The 21,632-nt window shown below is 40.9% G+C and overlaps 1 protein-coding gene across 3 annotated transcripts in view; it reads left to right on the top strand.

The window, feature by feature from the left end:
- PPP2R5E (protein phosphatase 2 regulatory subunit B'epsilon) overlaps positions 1–21,632 on the top strand; it is a 160,198-nt gene that overhangs the window by 14,373 nt on the left and 124,193 nt on the right. The gene's annotated exons all lie outside the window — the stretch shown is intronic.

Genomic DNA, 21,632 nt, shown 5'->3' on the forward strand with positions numbered 1-21,632 from the left:
CAACACGAAGAGCGTGGGATGTTTGCTGTTGACAGAGGGTAGAGAGGGCCCGAGTTGGGACCCCAGGCCCACCTGGTTTCAAAGCCAAGGCCTTCTCCATTGTATGCATTAGTGGTGGATGAACACAGATGGGCCCTGGACCTAACAACTTTCTTGCTCATGCTATGCTAAGATGATTTCCTAAGTGAATCATCTTACTACCTCTTGTAAGAACCCTGAAAATTGTGAGGAGATGAGGTGATGAGAAAGAGAAGCAGAGAGTAGAAGAGCAGGGAGCTGCCAGGCTGGCAGGAGCACTGTGGTGATGGAGAAGAGTTGAGGAATAGTAGCAGGCCTCCCCGACTCAGCTCCCTGGAAATGCCAAGGCAGTGCCACCGAGAGGCAGACAGAAAGGGTAGTTGGCACCTCACAGTGGCAGGGAGAGGGAAGATGCCTCCCTGGACCCCTGTTGTCACTGTCACCATGAAGTCCAGATGGAGTTTGATAAACAGGTAGCACTCTTGCCATGGTGGTTTCTTTTTCTTTTTTCTTTTTCTGGCTGCACAGTGGCGTGTGGGATCTTAGTTTCCTGACCAGGGATTGAACCTGCACCCGCTGCAGTGGGAGGGTGGAGTCTTAATCTCTGGATACCAGGGAAGTCCCTGGCAGTGTTTTTTTTTTTTTTTTTTTTTACCATCTTCCCATCTTTGGGAACTAGCATATTGTAGGAAAGGGTCTTGGGTTCAAGCCTGGGTGATAATTCTAGCTTTGTGAATTGAGATCAGGTATTTAACCTCTTTGGAGCTTCAGTTTCCACTTTGTAAAGGGGGACTCATACGTGCCAAGGTGGTTGTGAAGAATGAGATCATGTGGGTAAACTGCTAATGTGTGGTTGGTGGCTTAATAAATAGTCCTTCGCTCGCTTTCTGTTTGCCATTGATCTTTCTTTGAGTCACTCCTGTGGGCCTGCGTCATGTTTCAGAGTACACAGTGTGAAGGAAGAGATCTGGCAAAATTCCATCCTTTTATGTAGGCACCATGAAAGACTTTTTGTCTTTTAAAAAAAATTTATTTATTTTTAATTGGAGGATAATTGCTGAACAATGTTGTATTGGTTTCTGCCATGCATCAGTGTGAATCAGCCATAGACACACATATGTCCTCTCCCTTTTGAACCTCCCTCTCACCCCATCCCACTTCTCGACGTTCTCACAGACCACTGGGTTGAGCTCCCAGTACCATACAGCAAATTCCCACTGGCTATCTATTTTACATATGGTAATATATATGTTTCAATGCTGCTATTTTAATCTGTCCCCCCTGCCCCCCCAGCTGTGTCCACAAGTCAAAAGACTTTCATCTTAAGGTGAGGTTACATCTTAATATAATTAATTTGTGGTTGCCAGTGTCTGGAACATGGTTCAAAGTAAAACATTAAAGCATGAAAAAGAACTTGGAGAAAATTGGGGCTTGCTACCATTTCAGGAAAAGTGCTATCTTCTGACAGGAAAGATACAGGCTTTGGAATTAGCCTTTCACCGAAACATGCCCAGAAGACCCCTTCCATTGAGGGGTTGCACCTTAGCCATACCTTATAAGGCCAGTGAGAGTTCAGAGTGGTTCCAGGTTCCCAAGGAGCTCTCGGTGTATTCTTACATTAGCAGTTTGGAAATCACAGCCAGACTGTACCTTCCACATTGTAAAATTGTAACACTTTTTCTGAAGGAGTATTTTGAAATTCAAGGACATTTAGCAAAAATAATGCTTCTTTTAAGGGTCAGAAGACTGTTTCAACCTTTTGACTCATCAAGTTAAATTTTCAGAAAGTTAGTGATGAATCAGAAGGACTGGTATTTTACCTTAATTTGTGAGCAAAAGTCAAAATGACTTGAAAGCACATTGATACAAGGGACTTTCTAAAAGTAAAAGGAAGTTTCAGTACTCTCCGTTCCACCTTGTCTTCCATGCATGTTTGCCTCTTCAGCTACATCTACACGTGATAGAACCAACTGTTATTTTTAATGGTACCTAGTGATTTAGAAGGGCTTCCCTGGTGACTCAGAGGTAAAGACTCTGCCTGCAATGCAGGAAACGTGGGTTCGATTCCTGGTTGGGGAATATCCCTGGAAAAGGAAATGACAACTTGCTCTAGGGCTTCCCTCATAGCTCAGTTGGTAAAGAATCCACCTGCAATGCAGGAGACCCTGGTTCGATTCCTGGGTTGGGAAGATCCTCTGGAGAGGGGATAGGCTACCCACTCCAGTATTCTTGGGTTTCCCTTGTGACTCAGTGGGTAAAGAATCTGCCTGCAATATAGGAGACCTGGGTTCCATCCCTGGGTTGGGAAGCTCCCTGGAGAAGGGAAAGGCTACTCAGTCCAGTATTCTGGCCTGGAGAATTCCATGGACTGTATAGTCCTTGGGGTTGCGAAGAGTTGGACATGACTGAGTGACTTTAACTTCACTAGTGTTCTTGCCTGGGAAATTCCTTGGACAGAGGGAGCCTGGTGGGCCATGGTCCCTGGGGTCCCAAAGAGTCGAATACGACTTAGGGACTCAAAACAACAGCAGCAACAACAGTGATTTAGAAATAAAATATATCTCACTTTAAGAAAGGATTCGCTGGTGGCTCAGATGATAAAGAGTCTGCCTTCAGTGTGAGAGACCTGGGTTTGACCCCTGGGTCAGGATGATCCACTGGAGAAGGAAATGGCAACCTACTCCAGTACGCTTGCCTGGAAAATCCCATGGATGAAGGAGCCTGGCAGCCTACAGTCCATGGGGTCACAAAGAGTTGGACACAACTGAGTGACTTGTCTTTCCTTTTCTTTAAGAGAGCTTAAAGATGTTTTAATCAATAACAGTTAAGATGAAGTTCTAAAACTCAGTCACTTCAGTTTGGGATGTGACTGGATCTTGGAGATCTGTCTATAACTTTTCATGTATGAGGAATCTTGGCGTAACCTTTGGCTGTTGAGAAAAGCTTGTGCTTTACTACCTAAACTTAGTTATTTCTTAAAGATTTGAATAGAGCTATAGTTTATTGTGTTTAGACTTACAACTTAACATTGTAAAAGGCATTTCAGCTAACAGTGGAATTTATTTAGGCATTTCTGGTTTAGTGGTATGTTCTAGAAATGGTATGTACTTTAAATACCCTTGGCTTACAAGTGGTAGGTCCTGTACTCATGCTCTTGTATTTTGGTGAGATCTGAATGAAATAAATTGTGTGCAGGTATTTTTCAATGTGTATAGAAGCAAACACCTATGAAGAGTCTGCATTTGACTCTGGCTAAATCGGTCACATCCAAGGGACTTAAATTCTCATTTTTGAAGTTGTTTTGTGGGCTGTTTAATTCATTTCGTTCGTTTGTTCCTTCATTCATTCATCAGATTTCTACTTTGTGGTGTGATGTACCAGGCACTGTCTTGGGAACATAGTGATGGGCAAAACAAGAAGACTGATGAGGTGCTTCTTCTCAAAAGGCCATTGTAGCTGGAGGTCAGAGACTAATAGAGCTCTTCAGGTTGTTTGCCCAAATAATTCAGGCTAGGTTAAAGTTTGTCCTTGATCCTGAGGGTATTTGTTGTCTGTTGTTGTTTAATTCTGTGACCCCATGGACTATAGCCTGCCAGGCTCCTCTGTTCATGGGATTTCCTGGGACATTTCCTTCTCCAGGGGATCTTCCCAACCCAGGGTGTTTCCTGCAATGGCAGGCAGGTTCTTTACTATTGAGCCCCCGGGGAAGCCCAGGGGTATTTGCACATAGCTGTAAATATACAATGATAGACTATATACCTCACTCGTAAATAAACCTCCTACTCAGTCACGAGGAGTATTTTCCCCTCACGTTTATATATTCCCTTAAAAAAAAAAGTCATTTATTTGTTTAGCTGTATCGGGTCTTGGTTGTGTCATATGGGGTCTTTTGTTGCAGCCCACGGACTCTCTAGCTGTGGTGCTCGAGCTCTGGAGCGCACAGATTCAATAGTTGTGGCTCATGGGCTTAGTTGCCTTGCGGCATTTGGGGATCTTCCTGGGCCAGGGCTCGAACCTGTGTCCCCTGTACTGGCAGGCAGATTCTTAACCACTGGACCACTAGGAAAGTCCTTCATGTTTAAATATTCGTGTGTTATACTTTAAATTTTTTTTTTTGTTAGATGTGATTTATTTTCAGTTCAGTTCAGTTCAGTCGCTCAGTCGTGTCCGACTCTTTGCGACTCCATGAATCGCAGCATGCCAGGCCTCCCTGTCCATCATCAACTCCCAGAGTTCACTCAGACTCACATCCATCGAGTCAGTGATGCCATCCAGCCATCTCATCCTCTGTCGTCTCCTTCTCCTCCTGCCCCCAATCCCTCCCAGCATCAGAGTCTTTTCCAATGAGTCAGCTCTTCGCATGAGGTGGCCAAAGTACTGGAGTTTCAGCTTTAGCATCATTCCTTCCGAAGAAATCCCAGGGCTGATCTCCTTCAGAATGGACTGGTTGGATCTCCTTGCAGTCCAAGGGACTCCCAAGAATCTTCTCCAACACCACAGTTCAAAAGCATCAATTCTTTGGCGCTCAGTCTTCTTCACAGTCACAACTCTCACATCCATACGTTACCACTGGAAAAACCATAGCCTTGACTAGACGGACCTTTGTTGGCAAAGTAATATCTCTGCTTTTGAATATGCTATCTAGGTTGGTCATAACTTTTCCTTCCAAGGAGTAAGTGTCTTTTAATTTCATGGCTGCAGTCACCATCTGCAATGATTTTGGAGCCCCCAAAAATAAAGTCTGACACTGTTTCCACTGTTTCCCCATCTATTTCCCATGAAGTGATGGGACCAGATGCCATGATCTTCATTTTCTGAATGTTGAGCTTTAAGCCAACTTTTTCACTCTCCACTTTGACTTTCATCAAGAGACTTTTGAGTTCCTCTTCACTTTCGGCCATAAGGGTAGTGTCATCTGCATATCTGAGGTGATTGATATTTCTCCCGGCAATCTTGATTCCAGCTTGTGTTTCTTCCAGACCAGCGTTTCTCATGATGTACTCTGCATATAAGTTAAATAAACAGGCTGACAATATACAGCCTTGACGTACTCCTTTTCCTATTTGGAACCAGTCTGTTGTTCCATGTCCAGTTCTAACTGTTGCTTCCTGACCTGCATACAAATTTCTCAAGAGGCAGATCAGGTGGTCTGGTATTCCCATCTCTTTCAGAATTTTCCACAGTTTATTGTGATGCACACAGTCAAAGGCTTTGGCATAGTCAATAAAGCAGAAATAGATGTTTTTCTGGAACTCCTTGCTTTTTCCATGATCCAGCGGATGTTGGCAATTTGATCTCTGGTTCCTCTGCCTTTTCTAAAACTAGCTTGAACATCAGGAAGTTCACGGTTCACGTATTGCTGAAGCCTGGCTTGGAGAATTTTGAGCATTACTTTACTAGCATGTGAGATGAGTGCAATTGTGCAGCACTTTAAGCATTCTTTGGCATTGCCTTTCTTTGGGATTGGAATGAAAACTGACCTTTTCGAGTCCTGTGGCCACTGCTGAGTTTTCCAAATTTGCTGGCATATTGAGTGCAGCACTTTCACAGCCTCCTCTTTCAGGATTTGAAATAGCTCAACTGGAATTCCATCACCTCCACTAGCTTTGTTCGTAGTGATGCTTTTAAGGCCCACTTGACTTCACATTCCAAGATGTCTGGCTCTAGGTCATATCTGGGTTGTGAACATCTTTTTTGTACAGTTCTTCTGTGTATTCTTGCCACCTCTTCTTAATATCTTCTGCTTCTGTTAGGTCCATACCATTTCTGTCCTTTATCGAGCCCATCTTTGCATGAAATGTTCCCTTGGTATCTCTAATTTTCTTTAGCTATCTCTAGTCTTTCCCATTCTGTTGTTTTGCTCTATTTCTTTTCATTGATCGCTGAGGGAGGCTTTCTTATCTCTTCTTGCTATTCTTTGGAACTCTGCATTCAGATGCTTATATCTTTCCTTTTCTGCTTTGCTTTTCGTTTCTCTTCTTTTCACAGCTATTTGTAAGGCCTCCCCAGACAGCCATTTTGCTTTTGTGCATTTTTTTTCTATGGGAATGGTCTTGATCCCTGTCTCCTGTACAGTGTCACGAACCTCATTCCATAGTTTATCAGGTACTGTCTATCAGATCTAGGCCCTTAAATCTATTTCTCACTTCCACTGTATAATCATAAGGGATTTGATTTAGTTCATACCTGAATGGTCTAGTGGTTTTCCCTACTTTCTTCAATTTAAGTCTGAATTTGGTAATAAGGAGTTCATGATCTGTAAGTATTTTGAGGTAGTCTTATTATTGGAGTTGGAATTTTAAAAAGTTCTTTTTTCTTGTCATGGTAACGTCATGGCTTGTCATTTTCTGACACTGAGGTTTCTTTGAAAACAAATCACTTAATCATGACTTGCTTTTAAAAAATTTTTGCCAGTTTACTTTCAGACTATAAACATGAAATGTACAAAATGGAAAAAAGTCTTTTTAAAACTAAATAAAGTCCACTTGTAGGTCCAACTACATGCTCTATAGATGGCACTGGGTTATTAGAGTGCGTGGTCTGAAGTTTTCATGTTTTAATTCACTCTTTAATGAACTGCTGCTTAGAGTAGTGGGGGACATAATACAGTAGATTTAATTCATTAATACAAGAAAGGTTTAGAAAGATTAGAGCTAGATGTACTGTCAACACCACTTGAAGCTCATAATGAGAATGTAAGCAACAGTAAACCACAGTTATGCAAAGCAGTTAACTCTGGTAAGCATTATGGTTACTGTGAAGATTGGGAAAAACAAGTGGAAAGTATTTTAAATTTGACAAATTGAATGAAGTTAAAAATTGAATCCACCTCTTTATCACTTGCTAATTTTAAATTTTCCCGAGCTATTATGATTTAAATTATTGGGTGTTATCTGTGCTTCGTTCTGTGGGTGGTGAAAATTGAGTGGAGTGAGTGCTTTTCAGTACCAGTGCTTGAAGCAAAATTGGATTTGTGATAGTTTGTGATGTCTCAGACTCTGACTTGTGGGAGTGTACAACAGAATAAATAAAAGAACTGTAGACTTTGGAGTTTTTGACAGTCAGAGCTTAAAGGACCACTCTTGTACATCAGTGGTTAATGAATTTCAAAATGATTTTAGAATCAATGTACACTCCTCTAAGTGCAAATCTATATTTAATGTTAGCATGCTCTTGGTCAAATTATATTTCTTTGCAGTTTTACTTACTGGAATATTTTCTTTTAGTTGTTAAAGTAACACTTTACCTTCATATATTTCCTGGCTAGAAAGACCTCCTTTTTATTCTGTAGTATCTGTTAAGAGATAGTAGGGATAGATAGAAGGGAATAATTTCTTCACATCAGAGCATCGTAGTTAATAATTGATACTCATTTCTCCATAAATGTAAGGATAATTGTGTAGTTATTTGCCCTGCTTGGTGAGATAGTTGTAATGTTTTGCTTGACTCATGTGGAAAAGATGAGAGGTCAAGAACTTCTCCACAGGATGGTTTTGAGTGTTGAATGAGTTAATTTAGCTAATGCTCGGAGCAGGGCCCAGCTCATGCCAAGTATTATATAAATGTTAGCTAGCTTTGTCGTTGTTACTGTTATTATCATTTATTTATAAATAGTACTGAATTGTATCTTAAGGCTTGGGTTTCAGTTGAATCCTGTGAAGATGATCTATTTTTGTATACCATGTTTAGGAAGTGGGTGTTTTGTTTTTTGAAATTTATTTGGTCTATACATAGACAAAATTGCTTAAGCAAAACAGTGTATCAGTAAATGTATTACATTTACTAGTGGACTTTAAAGAACATTTAAAACGAGTTTTTGAGTGAAGAAATATTTGGAAGCTGTAAAAAAAAAAGATTACCGAACCCAAGGACTAGTCTAGCCAAGAGTGAGCTGCATTGTGTTATGATGGATGCGGAAGCATTGTGCTCACCTGTCTTCCCCAGCTGGTGTGTTCTGTGCTTTGAGGGGAGGGAGGCTTGGAGTTGCATATGTGTGATGACACTGAACATCGTCACGTGAAACATCAGGAGGGACCGTAGGTGGTTGCTAAATGGACTTAAGACGTTGGTGGATGCTACCTGGACAGATAGGAAATAGTTATCAACCTAACATCTTTCATTTCGTGGGAACATTAGAAAATCGTAAAAAACCAAAGCAACCCCCCAAATCTAAGAATTTGTTAGGAGTTTGGCAAAAGTATCTTTGGAGCAGGTGGTTTAGAGTATGACTTTCAGGTGTGTTAGAAATTTTCCTTCATCTGTGAGTTTTTACCTAAAGCTGTTTTTATGAACTGAAATTATGGATTCAGTGAACCTGTATTTAGTCTTTCTTCAGGCCTAAACCTAGAAAGTTTTTTTTCCCTTTTTCTTTCCCATGGGAAGTTATGGTTGTTACAATGTTCAGACCACTCTTTTCTCATCAGATGGTAAAGAATCTGCCTGATGTGCAGGAGATGTGGGTTCGGTCCCTGAGTGGGGAAGATCCCCTGGAGAAGGAGGTGGCTACCTACTTCCGGATTCTTGCCTGGAGAATTCCATGGACAGAGGAGCCTGGTGGGCTGCAATGGGGTCACAGTCAGACCTGACTGAGCGACTAATAGAAATCTAGAAGGCTTTTTTCCCTTTTTCTTTCCCATGGGAAGCTGTGGTTATTACAATGTCCTGACCACTCGTTTCTCATACTTGTCTCACGATAATGAGTTTTCCCATTGATATGTCTTCAGTTTCTGTTGAGAAATAATGAATTCAAATAAGTGACTGTGAATTGAAAACATTCATGAAAACAGCATGTACATACATTGAAGTAGGTATATAATGAGGGAAACCAAGGCTCCAGGAAATTACTGGCAGTTCAAAGTTCAGTAAGTGGAGTCAAATTGGAATGCATTCAGAAGAGAACTCTCTTCCCAGTGACCTTTCTCCTTGAACTGATAGATGCTGATGATTCTGTTCTACCTTGAATTTTTACTTTTTATCTTAAAGATTTAAAGTAAAGACGCAAAGTTGGAGAAATGAAAGCTTCAGTCAAGGCAAGGCACTTTAGGTGTACACTATACTGTTTGACTTCAGCTTTGTTGAAGCAAGAGATGGTTCCTAGACTTTTTTCCCCGCCATCTGTTTAGAAAAAAATTTTTAAGACAGATTTTTGACATTTATTTTTCCAACTATGTTTCTCTTGCTTAGTTTTTTTTTTTTTTTTTGTCTTTCAGGTGAGTTTACTTCAGGCCATATAGAACTAGCTGTGACTGGGTCATAAATACAGACATAGCATGGGAAGCTAGGGAGACTGATGATTAAGACACGAAAATGTTACATAGCCAGCAAGGTAGGATTATGGGAAGAGGCTAGGTTTGTGAGCCAGCCAGCCTGACGTCTTGGAATTCCAGCCAGTTTTCCTTGCAAACTGGTTGACTTTGGACACATAACTTTCTCAGAGCCTCAGTTCAGTCTCTCAGTCGTGTCTGACTCTTTGTGACCCCATGAATCGCAGCACGCCAGGCCTCCCTGTCCATCATTCACTCAAATTCATGTCCATCGAGTCGGTGATGCCATCCAGCCATCTCATCCTCTGTTGTCCCCTTCTCCTCCTGCCCCCAATCCCTCCCAGCATCAGGGTCTTTTCCAATGAGTCCACTCTTCGCATGAGGTGCCCCAGGGTATTGGAGTTTCAGCCTCAGCATCAGTCCTTCCAATGAACACTCAGGACTGATCTCCTTCAGAATGGACTGGTTGGATCTCCTTGCAGTCCAAGGGACTCCCAAGAGTCTTCTCCAACACCACAGTTCAAAAGCATCAATTCTTCGGCACTCAGCTTTCTTCACAGTCCAGCTGTCACATCCATACATGACCACTGGAAAAACCATAGCCTTGACTAGACTCAGAGCCTCAGTGTACTCATTTGTAAAGTTGATAGTATCTGCCTTGCAGGATTAGTTTGAACAGCCATGTCTATGATATGTCTCGACCAATACCTCACGCATGGCAGACACTTGCTGATTGACCCTTGTCATGGTATTTCCGTCTTTGGGTCAGGGACCATGTCCATTTATGATTATATTGCCACTGTCTAGGACAGTGTCCTTTCACATTGTCCCTGTTGATTGAGTACCTGTTGAGTTGAAGCCATCCTTCAGATAGGAAAGAAATTCTTTATATATGTAAAGCAGTGCTGACTCATCCCTTTTTCTTTTCTGATTTATATCTTAAATATTCTTTTAAACAAGTGTACATATATATTTTAAATGAAGAGACTTTTATGTAACATAGTTGTTTAATAAACTGAACATTGCTTTAAAGACAGATGTTTATGACTATGCTTGCCCTGGTTAGGTGAAAAGGTGCTGCTTTGGATAGAGCGCAGTCTCTGAAAGGATTATCTAAAGTTGCCAAGTGCTTTGAAAGGCTTCCTCTTCTGGTTTTATCTTCAGTCTCTTCAGCTGTGATTTAGAACTGTCTGTGTCTGGTGCGTTGGAGACATAGCATGAGTGCTTATAGAGTGAATGAATATGCTGATGGTTCAGATATCAAAATTTTGTGGGATCTTTATTGGGTACTATTTATTTAATCATCTTTACAAAGCAGAGAGAGTATGCAAACATTAAATGAATTTTAGTACCTTCTTGACAATAAAACCACCTCAGTTTCCTGTCACATCCTAAGTGTAGACCAAACAGACTTGCTGGTTCACAGTAATTGCTGCTGACACTAACCTGGCACTTTACTGCTCTTCTTAAAATACACCATAGAGCAGTTTCCACTGGTTTAGCAGCTAGGGCCTGAAAAGCGTCACATTTGTGTAGTCTCCTTTGGTTGGATATGTAGGGGATGTATGCGTGAAAGAGGGAGCTGCAGGAGAGTGTGTATGGTCTCGTCTTTTCTCTCGCTTTGCCCCCATTTTTCTTGTAGGTATTTATGTCATCTCAGATGCACTGGTTCTGGCTCATTTGTGCTGTAAAAGTTACTACTCTGGTCCTCCGTGTAGTTTCTCTTTTCTCTTTAATGGACTTTTTTTCTTCACCCAGTCTGTCGCTTGTTTGGTGTGTGTTCAGGAAATCTAAAAAGCTTATTTTAATTCTAGCCTTAAGCTAACATAATTAAAAAGGAAAAGTTTCTGTTGGTTATTGCAGGAAGCCCTCCCTACTTCTGCTCCCCGCCTCCCACGCCCTACCATCAGTATATTTTTTAATAACTCAGGAAGAAGTGAATTTTAGGTTTTCCATGTCCCTTCATTAGGGAGTATAATTAAGAGGTGAGAGGATTTGATGTGGCTTGGTAAATTTTTGAGTAACATGAGAAGCACACTGAGTGGTTCATATTTTTGAAAATCTGTACACTATTTGGGAACATTTTCTTTTACTAGAAACTTTATTTTCTGGGCTCTTCATTTTTCTGTGCATACTTTGATAAGACTCAGTCTGTCTGTCCTTGTTCTTTATACTTGAAAGGAGATGCAATGTATATTCTGAATAGACCAGCCTGTGACCCTGGGAGGCCTTTGGTGAGCGTAGCTTCAGAAACAGGTAATCAGAATCTGTCCCCAGGAATTTCCTTTCTTCCCGGAGACACGTTTCCAAACGTCAAAAATAAACTAAGCCCATAAACTCTGGCCAGTGCTTGCCTTTAACCATCCAAACAGTTTCTGTTTCAGGTCCAAAAAAGGTAATTTGCCCCCTACCATTAAATCTTTAGGTTTTCAGATTAAAAAAAAATATTTTGTGAGGCAGAGTGGATTGTTAACAGTGATTATCTTTGGGGAAATAAGAGGGTTTCACTTTCTACCTTGACATTTTCAAACTAGAGAAAGTAAGCAAGTGGGAATAAAATGATCCATTTAACATTGGTGATCATTAGATTAAGCCTTTATATAGTTAGTTGTAACATGAGAAAACATGTATAGGAGTTTATCCATATAGCGTAAATGCTTCTACTGAAAGCAGTTAATAGTCGAAGTATTATTTGTATGTATGTATGCCTGTCCTTCTATCCTTTTATTTTACCCATCTGTCAAGGAAGAGTGATCTCATGTTGTGATCTCTTTAATATAATTGGTTTCTTTTCTATAAGAAAAGAGTTTTAATTACTCATCTGTCTACACAACCTTGAAAAAGTATCATTTTTAATGTTTAGAAGGGAGGTAAAGTACTTTGTAATTTTCAGAAATGGTGTGTAGGACATTGCAAAGAAAAAGTCTATCGGTGTGAAATCTTTTATTCTCACGGTTTTCTGAGATGCTTATCTTGGTGATTTTATTTCACAAAGACCTCAGCTCTCTGAGTCTCATACACCACACTTTAATGAGCTACACAGTAATTTGTGACTTGTGCTCTCTCCTTTTTAATCAGCTTATCACTCATCAACATCATACCCATTTTGTATCAATTTACTTTACAATTGAAACTTTATTTTTGTGTAATGCTGTTAGAGAAACCAAGAGAGCTTAGTGGTTTGCTTTCAATTTGGGGGATCAAAAGGTATTCAATTAGCTTTTGCTGTTTAACAAATGATTCCAAAACTTGGTGGGTTAAAACAGCCATTTAGTTAGCTCACCATTCTGTGGTTTGGCAGTTGGGGTTGGGTTCAGCTACGTGATGGTCCTGGCCTCTGCTGGGCTCACTCCTGCACCTGCAGTCAGCTGGTGCATAGTAGTGTCATTCATATATCTGATCGTTGGTTGACCGTTGACTGGCTGTGGCTGCAGGGGTGTCTGGGCTGTGTTGACTTTTACCATGTAGCAGGTTAGCCTGGTTTTCTTTATGTGGTGGATTGTGGGGTGCTGTGAAGCAGTGAGAGAGGGTAATCATTAATGCTTCAGGACTTTTCAAATCTCTTGCATTATTTTTGCTGTTGTTTTATTGGTTAAAGCAAGTTACAAGCAAGCTGAAATCCTAAGGGTGGAGAAAGACTCCACCCCTTTGTGGGAGGAGCTCTAAAATTGTATTGCAGTGTCCTGAATACAAGGAGGAAAAGAATTAGTGACCATTATTGCAGTCTGTGAAAGATATTCTGAGGACTTCAGGTCTTGGTTCAGTGGATATTGTCTCTCTTTTGAAATACATGTGGAATCTACCACCACTTCTGGTCCTACCTCCAAGTCCAGACCACAGTCACCTTCTGTCTCCTAACACGTCCCCTGCTTCCACCCTTGCCCCTGTATTCTACACAACAGCCAGAGCAGACTTTTTGAAATAAGAGTCAAATCATGTTTAAAACCTTCTATTCACTTCTCATCTTTTTCAGAACAAAATTTAAACTCCCTACTGTGGCTGTAAGACTGCACGATGTAGCCCTTTCTCTGACCTCTTCTTACCTCACTCTTCTCACTCACCCTGTCCAGTTCCACTGCCCTTCTGGCTGTTTCTGATACACTAACTTGTTCCTGTCTCAGGGCTTTATCTTTGCTCTTTCTCTGCCAGATATTCTGCACAGCTTCTCTCTTCTGTTAGATCTCTGTTTATATCCTCTTTGTAGAGGGGCCTTCACTGATATCCCCACATAAACTGGCATTCTTTCCTACCAATCTCCAGCTGGCATTATTTTACTCCCTAGCTCTTATAATCACCTGCTGCTGCTGCTAAGCCACGTCAGTCGTGGCCGACTCTGTGCGACCCCATAGACGGCAGCCCACCAGGCTCCTCTGTCCGTGGGATTTTCCAGGCAAGAGTACTGGAGTGGGTTGCCATTGCCTTCTCCGTATCATCACCTGACATGTGTTTATTTCCTCTCTCCTCCAGGTAGAATGTAAACTCCTTCAGGGCCAAGATTGAGTGTTTATTCCCAATGACTGGAACAGTGCCTGGAGCAGGGTATATGCTCCCTGAGCCTCAGTGGAATGACCATTAGGTGATATTCATCACTGGGCTTGTTGATGGCCGTTCACTAAAGCTAGTTTCATCTGTGTCCCGTTGTTTCTGGGCTGGAAGCAGCCTCTGTCTTCCCCTTGCCTGATGCTCAGCTGGACCAGTGTGATGATATTTAATGAAGTAGTCATTCAGTTTCCCTTAAAAAATTTTAAACAATCTAAATATAATGATTTTTGGATCATTTTTCTTTATAAATATCTGTATGGACTCAGGAAGATAATCATTCTCTTTTATCCTGATGGCTTATGTAAATGCATAAATATTCATTCATTCATTGTTTTTTTTTTTTTTTTTTTGCAGAAGGTGGCAAACAGCAAACTCTCTAGGCTAAATGGGGAGGTTCAGCTGTTGTGGTGTTAATACCTTTTTTTTTTTCTTCAAAGATAATTGTCAGAGTTATTTGTTAGAAACTTAAGAGCACCTCACAGAGAATGACCGTACTTCCTGAGAATTGTTAATGACAAGAAAAATGCTCCTACTTAAGTGACAAAACAAATCAAGAAATAGCAGTTCCATACGTTTGTTCCCAAGAATATATAAGTTGTTGTTTTTTCAAATACAAGCAATACATTAAAATAATATAAACTATCATTTGCTGGTGAGATGAATGATTACCTTCTTTATATGTTCATATTGTCTAAAGAAAGTACTACTTCTGCAAACAGTACATTTAAACCTGGGAAATAAACTGGCAAAAAATCAACAACATGATATTTTTATTAAGAAAATCAAGCAAGAGAATGAAATAGGGCCCATAAATTCTTCGCAAGAGACATAAACAGATCTTGAAGACTGCTAGGACGCAGAGAATGAGAAAGAAGTCTAGGGTAATTCCAAAGTCCCAAGCTGGGAGGGATACAAAACAAGAAAGAGGTTTGGGGAGAGTTGTATTCTGTTTTGGACCTAAGGAGTTTGAGGAGCCTGTCAAGTTCAGTAGAAATCTATAGAGAGTGTGCTCAGTCGTGTCCCACTCTTTGTGACCCCATGGCCTGGCCTCCCCAGTTCATGGGATTTCCCAGGCAAGAATATTGTAGTGGGTTGCCATTTTCTTGTCCAGATAATCCCTTCTTCTTGTACGCTGGAAACTCCTTCAGTCCCCAAGCCCCCTTTTGTTAGGCCTGTGTACCAAATTCAGGTCCTACTGAGCCACACTTCCCCTGCACTTTAGCTGACCCAGGCATAGGATTGCTATCCTTCGAGTATAATTTGTCTCTCAAATGGCTTTCCTATAGCCACCTCTAGGCTTTGAATCTGAGTTCTGTTAGTCTACAAGAGTTTACCATCTGCAGGTATTTGTTTGTAACATAGAGTCAAACCTCTAATTTGGAATAATGAGATGGGACGGGGCTGAGTAGGAGGAAGGGCATCTGGCTTAGTGAAACCTCTGAATTATAGAATACTTAAAAATAAAGACAATTATATGATTCTTAAATTATAGTGCGTATGATACACTAATATATAACTGAGACATAATGAGCTGTGCGAACAACAGTAATGGAAATATTTACCATTCACAGCAGGGCTACAGAATAAGCTAAGAATGGTAAGCAGCAAAGTCTTTGTGAGAGTTATTTGACTCAGAATTTGAAGGCTGACCTAAAGAACCCGAGGACTCATAAATTTCCTGAAAGCTTTGATTTGAAAATATCATTGATTTTTATATAGAGTGTTCTTAATTTAGGAAGACCTGAAAATGTGCAGGTATGGACTCACTTGTATTTGATTGTAATCACAATCTTCAAGTTTAAAATGGGAATGTGGAAGAGGAAAAGTTGAGACAGGAGGTTTCACTGCTTCACCTTCCTTCTTTCTGGCCATTCAGGTAATCCTCTGTGGAAACATCTTCTCCCATCCTAGAAGGTGGGTGGGTACATATTAATTTCTGTTGCCCCAAAGCTGATTGAGTTAGGAAGCTGTGAAGCAAAACCAGATGGGGTTTTAAATAATTTAGTGGAAAGAGAGTGCTCATAATGGCAGTAGGGACTGGGGCCTTTTCTTCACTGTGGCTTCTTATGATGGAATGGCCAGGATTAAGAACATGCACTTTGGAGACAGGCTACAGTTTTAGTCTAGTTTTTGCCATTTACTGTTGGAGTGATCTTGGGCTTCCCAGGTGGCGCTAGTGGTAAAGAACCCACCTGCCAATGCAGGAAACTTAAGAGACGTGCGTTCAATCCCTGGGTCGGAAAGATTTCCTGGGGGAGGGCATGGCAACCCACTCCAGTACTCTTGCCCGGAGAATCTCCACGGACAGAGGAGCCTGATGGGCTACAGTCCATAGGGTCGCACAGAATCGGACACAACTGAAGCGACTTAGTACACACGCACACATTGGAGTGATCACTAATCTAATAATCTACATCTCAGTTTCCTTTGTGATAAAAAGGAGGGTGCACATAGAATTTGTATTTTAGACTTGTAAGGAATAAATGAAGTTAATATATGCAAAAGACTTAATACTAGAGAAGGCACATAATATATACTCATTAAGTACTAGCTAATTTATAGAGAAGGCATACTTTCTCAAGTATCTGGACAAGTGATGGTATCAGAAGGATTTAGAAATGGGCAGCAGGGTATAGTCTTTTGTGACGTTCAGGGCCCTATGAAAGTATTGAATATGTGCAGTTAGTCTGTGAGAGGGACAGGGTGAGGGGTGACAGGGAGAGGGCAGGGGGTGTCTTAGCATTCACAAGGCCTGTGGCTGGGGTGGGTAGCCAGTGGTTAAGGAATGGGCAGGGCCTTTGATGTGTGCAAAGTGGCTCTGAAGAGAGGAGTGTGAGGTTGTGTGAAGAGAGAAGAACATGTGCATGATAGTGGGGACAGAGCTATAGAGCAGGAGGAGAACACTGGTGTGTGAGGGGTGTGTAGGGGACAGGGGTGGGAAGGCAGGGAGTGGAGTAAGGACTTGCAGGCTTCAATCTGGCAGTTGCATTGGACTCCAAAGACATTTAGGAGCCACTCAAGCAAGGCAAATGACAACCCACTCCAGTGTTCTTGCCTGGAGAATCCCAGGGACAGGGGAGCCTGGTGGGCTGCCATCTCTGGGGTCGCACAGAGTCGGACATGACTGAAGCGACTTAGCAGCAGCAGCAAGCAAGGCCTCTGCTAGGAGGGATGATACAAACTAAGGCTCTCCTATTGGCATGGGACAAATGGTGTAAGGATAATGCTCGAGTGTGTCCACTCAGGTGCCTAGCCATAAGAGAATTACCCTTGCCACAATCCTGCAATTTCTTGGAAGTTTTGTTTTTTACTTTAAAAATTCAGAGATTTTTGCATTGCATAGGATCTTCGCTTCTTTTAATTCTCAAAATCGGTGTTTTTAGTAAAGTTTATGGTTCCAGGGAGATGTGCCATGTTTATCCTATGGCTTCTGGAAGACACTCGCACTACCCTCCTTGGATCAATCCAGGAGCAAGGTAATTAACAAATAGGGCATTTGGAATGTGAGGACCAAGGGGCTTTAGGAGGGTTTCACCCTCGGTAGGAAGGCCTTCGTTACTCTCCTTCCAGACCTTGTAGGCCCCAAATTCTTTTCTTGGGGTCTTTGAAAGTTCATTGACCATGCTCTAGTGCTTACTGCTTCCCCATCTTTTTTTCCTCTTCCCTTGGCTTAAAATATCCAACCTCCTTCTTACTGCTTTTTTCAAGCAACTTTTTGGAGATATAATTTATATATTGTACAGTTCTCCCATTTACAGTGTTCAATTCAGTGTTTAGTACATTCACAGAGTTGTGCAACCATTGCCACCCTCTAATTTTGGAAATTTTTGTTCCTCCTAAAAGAATCTGTGCCTATTATCAGTTACTCATTCTCCTTGCCCCCACCCCTGCCACCCCTAATCCTTGGCAACCGTAATCTATTTTCTGTGCATAGATTTGCTTTTTCTATTCATGTAAGTGGAATCATACATTATGTGGTCCTTTGTGACTGACTTCTTTCACTTAGCAGGTTTCCAAAGTTCATAATGTTGTGATGTGTATCATTGCTTCATTCCTTTCTATGGTCAGTCATATTCCATTGTAACACATTTTACTTATCCATTTGTCACTTGATGAACATTTGAGTTCCCATTTTTTGGCTTTTATGGATAATGTTATGTTTTTGTGAGGACATGTTCTTAAGTTTTCTTGGGTAAATACTTTAGGCGTAGTAATTCTGTGTTTAACTTTTGAGGAGTCGCCAAACTTCTTCACAGGGGTGTGCCATTTTGCATTTCTGTTAGCAATGTATAAGGGATCTGATTCTTCTATATCCTTGCCAGCACTTTTTGTTTAGGGCCATCCCGTTGGGTGTGATAGGCATTTTTCTGATGGCTTGTGATGTTGAACATCTTTTCATGTGCTTATTGGTCAATCAAAAGACGCTTACTCCTTGGAAAGAAAGTTATGACCAACCTAGATAGCATAGTCAAAAGCAGAGGCATTACTTTGCCAACAAAGGTTCGTCTAGTCAAGGCTATGGTTTTTCCTGTGGTCATGTATGGATGTGAGAGTTGGACTGTGAAGAAGGCTGAGCACCGAAGAATTGATGCTTTTGAACTGTGGTGTTGGAGAAAACTCTTGAGAGTCCCTTGGACTGCAAGGAGATCCAACCAGTCCTTTCTGAAGGAGATCAGCCTTGGGATTTCTTTGGAAGGAGTGATGCTAAAGCTGAAACTCCAGTACTTTGGCCACCTCATGCGAAGAGTTGACTCATTGGACAAGACTCTGATGCTGGGAGGGATTGGGGGCAAGAGGAGAAGGGGACTATAGAGGATGAGATGGCTGGATGGCATCACTGACTCGATGGATGTGAGTCTCAGTGAACTCCGGGAGTTGGTGATGGACAGGGAAGCCTGGCGTGCTGCGATTCATGGGGTCGCAAAGAGTCGGACATGACTGAGCGACTGATCTGATCTGATATCTTCTTTGGAGACATTTTTGTTCAAATCATTTGCCTATTTTTGTTTCTTTGCTTATTGAGTTGTGAGACTTGCTGTAATATTTTGAGCACAAGTTTATTATCAAATATTTTTTCTTGTACTGTGGCTTGTCTTTCACTTTTTTGATGGTGTCCTTTGAAGCAGAAAAGTTTTTATCTTGATGAAGTCCCACTTATTTATTTTTCTCTTTCACTGCTTGTGCTTTTCTTCCTGCTTTATAACCCAAGCTTGTTGGGATAGGAACAAGAGAACCTGGGTTTTAGTCCATTTTACCAATAATGAACTGGTCGGCAGCCGGCAAGTCACTGTTTGCTCTGCTGACACCAGTCTGTCCTCCACAAAAGAGATCTTTTTCTAAAAATTCCACGGTGATCATGTAACTTCCCTCTTCACAAATGTCTGTTTATTATTGTCCATAAAGGATAAAATCTAAATATTTAGGACATTTATTTAAAGTTGGTCCTCTGTTCTTTAGCACACATCTTTCTGGATATGCTGAATACCTCATCAATGTTTAAATCTATGCTGAATATTCTCACCTGCGTCTCAGTCTGTCATACCCTTTTCCTACTTCATGACTCTGTGTGCTTTTTTCTTGACTGAGAAATCTTTCTCCATCCCATATTCCTCTTTGTTTAGTAAACTCCCTACTTTAGTCTTTCAAGATCCTCAGCAAATGTTCATTGTTGTGCCCATGCAGTGCTTGGTACACAGTACATACTTAATAAATAATTGTTGAATAAATAAATGAATGAAACATTACCTTTCCTTGAAAGCCTTACCAGACTTTATTCAAAATTATAATTTTCTCTTTCAGACTTCTAGAGCATATACTTTTTTATGTCTGTCATGATATTCTCAGACAGTTTTGTACTTTGTGATACTTTTCTGTCCCACCAGTGATCCCTTGGGAAGCAGGGGCTATGTCCTCTATGCTCCCAGCTGAGTTTCTGCCAACGGCAGCAGGATAGCTTAAGGTGGTCGGGAAATGTTGCCTGTGAAGGGACGAGTTTCTCTGGGGAACTCTGTAAAGTGTAAGAGGGGATATAGACTGTTGATTCTCAGCTTTTATGAACCAGGTTATAGAATGATTGTAAAGCTGGTGTAAAAGGATGTGAGGAGTTAAATTCTCAGCCAAAGATACTCCTCCAGACTTTGACAGAGACTGTTTGGAGACACGCCAGCTCCATGGACCCAGCCTCCCTTGCCTAGTCTTTTGAGTGTGGGGAAGGAGTTGGGGGAGTGAGTGGGAAGAGTACTTGAGCAGATAGGTGGTTATTATTAGGGTTCTGTAATCCCCACCGTTTATGCGGATTTCCTCAATTCTAAAGTAGTTACTACTGAGTTTAATTATCTTTTTAACCTTAGCGGGGTGTAAAGCTGCTTTTGGCTTCTTTAGAAACTTCCTTGGGAGTAACCAGATTATGTGATCCTGCTAATGCTATAATAAGATCTCTTGTAGTTCTGAGATTTCATGGTTCAAGACTTTGTCTTGCCCGTGAAATATTTCTTGATTAGTCCTCAGTGATCTCTGTCTTCTTATCCTAAGTCATGCAAGACATATTTATGTGTACTGCACCCTGTCATTCATTCATTCAATAGACCTTCTCCTGGGAACGTGCTAGATGCTAGAGTGACCAAGATGACTAAAACAGCATCTGTTTAACTGCATTTATTGAGCATATATTTTATACTGTGTCCTGGGGATAACGTGTGAATAATACAGGCAAAGCTCTGACATTGCACCAGTTGTTGTTGCTTTTCATGGGTGTTGGTTTGCTCTCCCTAATTAGAAGGTAAGTTTGTATTTCATTCCCTCAGTCATCTTAATACGCTGAATAAATAGTTTGCAAGAATTACCTGATTGACTTCTTGGATAGGGTTCTTTTGATTGATTGCCAAGAAAAATTCTACTTGCCAAGAAAACACATGAGCTGTTTGGATAAATCAGAACTTTGAAGTTTATAATCTATACAATGGTGTCCAGGTCTTACATGTAGTAAGGTAGGTAATGTGATAGGAATAATCTATACCGGTAGTTGAGTTTTATTTGGAAGAAAAAATTGGAAATAACTTAAACTCCTGGGCTTTTTACCCAGATTTCATTTCCTAGTGATGAACTTGTATTCAAAGCTTGGACTCAGGATCCTGGCATGTGACTTTGGTATTGCATGCTAAATCAGAACTTCAAAGAGTTTTTCTGTTTTGTTTTGCTTTTAAAAACAGGGCAATGCCCTTCTTAGTAAAGTAGAATCTTTTTGTTTGCTTGTTTGAGTTGTGTTGGGGTTTTCCCAATATTTTTTCCTTGCATTCTGCTTTTAATAAGGGCTTTCAGAGCCCTCATGCAGTTCTCACCGGTTCATTATTTAATACCTAAGAGGACAGAGACTATGATTGTTGTATCATTAGCAGATACTTTCTCCATTCCGTAGGTCATCTTTTTGATTGGTTGATGGTTTCCTTCACTTAGCAAAACCTCTTAAGTTTAAAAGGTTTTGCAAAGTGGTCTCATTTGTTTATTTTGGCCTTTGTTTCCTTTGCCTTAGGAGACAGATCCAAAAAGATATTACTATGTTTTATGTCAAAGAGTATTCGTCCTATCTTTTCTTCCAGGAGTTTTATGAATTCTAGTCTTACATTTTCGATGTTTAATGTGTTCTGAGTTTATTTTTGTATCTGGTATGAGAAAATATTCTAATTTCATTATTTTACATGTAGCTGTTAGTTTTCCCAGCACTACTTATTAAAGAGTTTTCCCTGTTGCATATTCTTGCCTTCTTTGTTGTAGATGGACTATAAGTGAGTGGGTTTCTGTCCAGGCTCTATT

Source organism: Bubalus bubalis, chromosome 11 (assembly GCF_019923935.1).
Source record: "Bubalus bubalis isolate 160015118507 breed Murrah chromosome 11, NDDB_SH_1, whole genome shotgun sequence".
Lineage (NCBI taxonomy): Eukaryota > Metazoa > Chordata > Mammalia > Artiodactyla > Bovidae > Bubalus > Bubalus bubalis.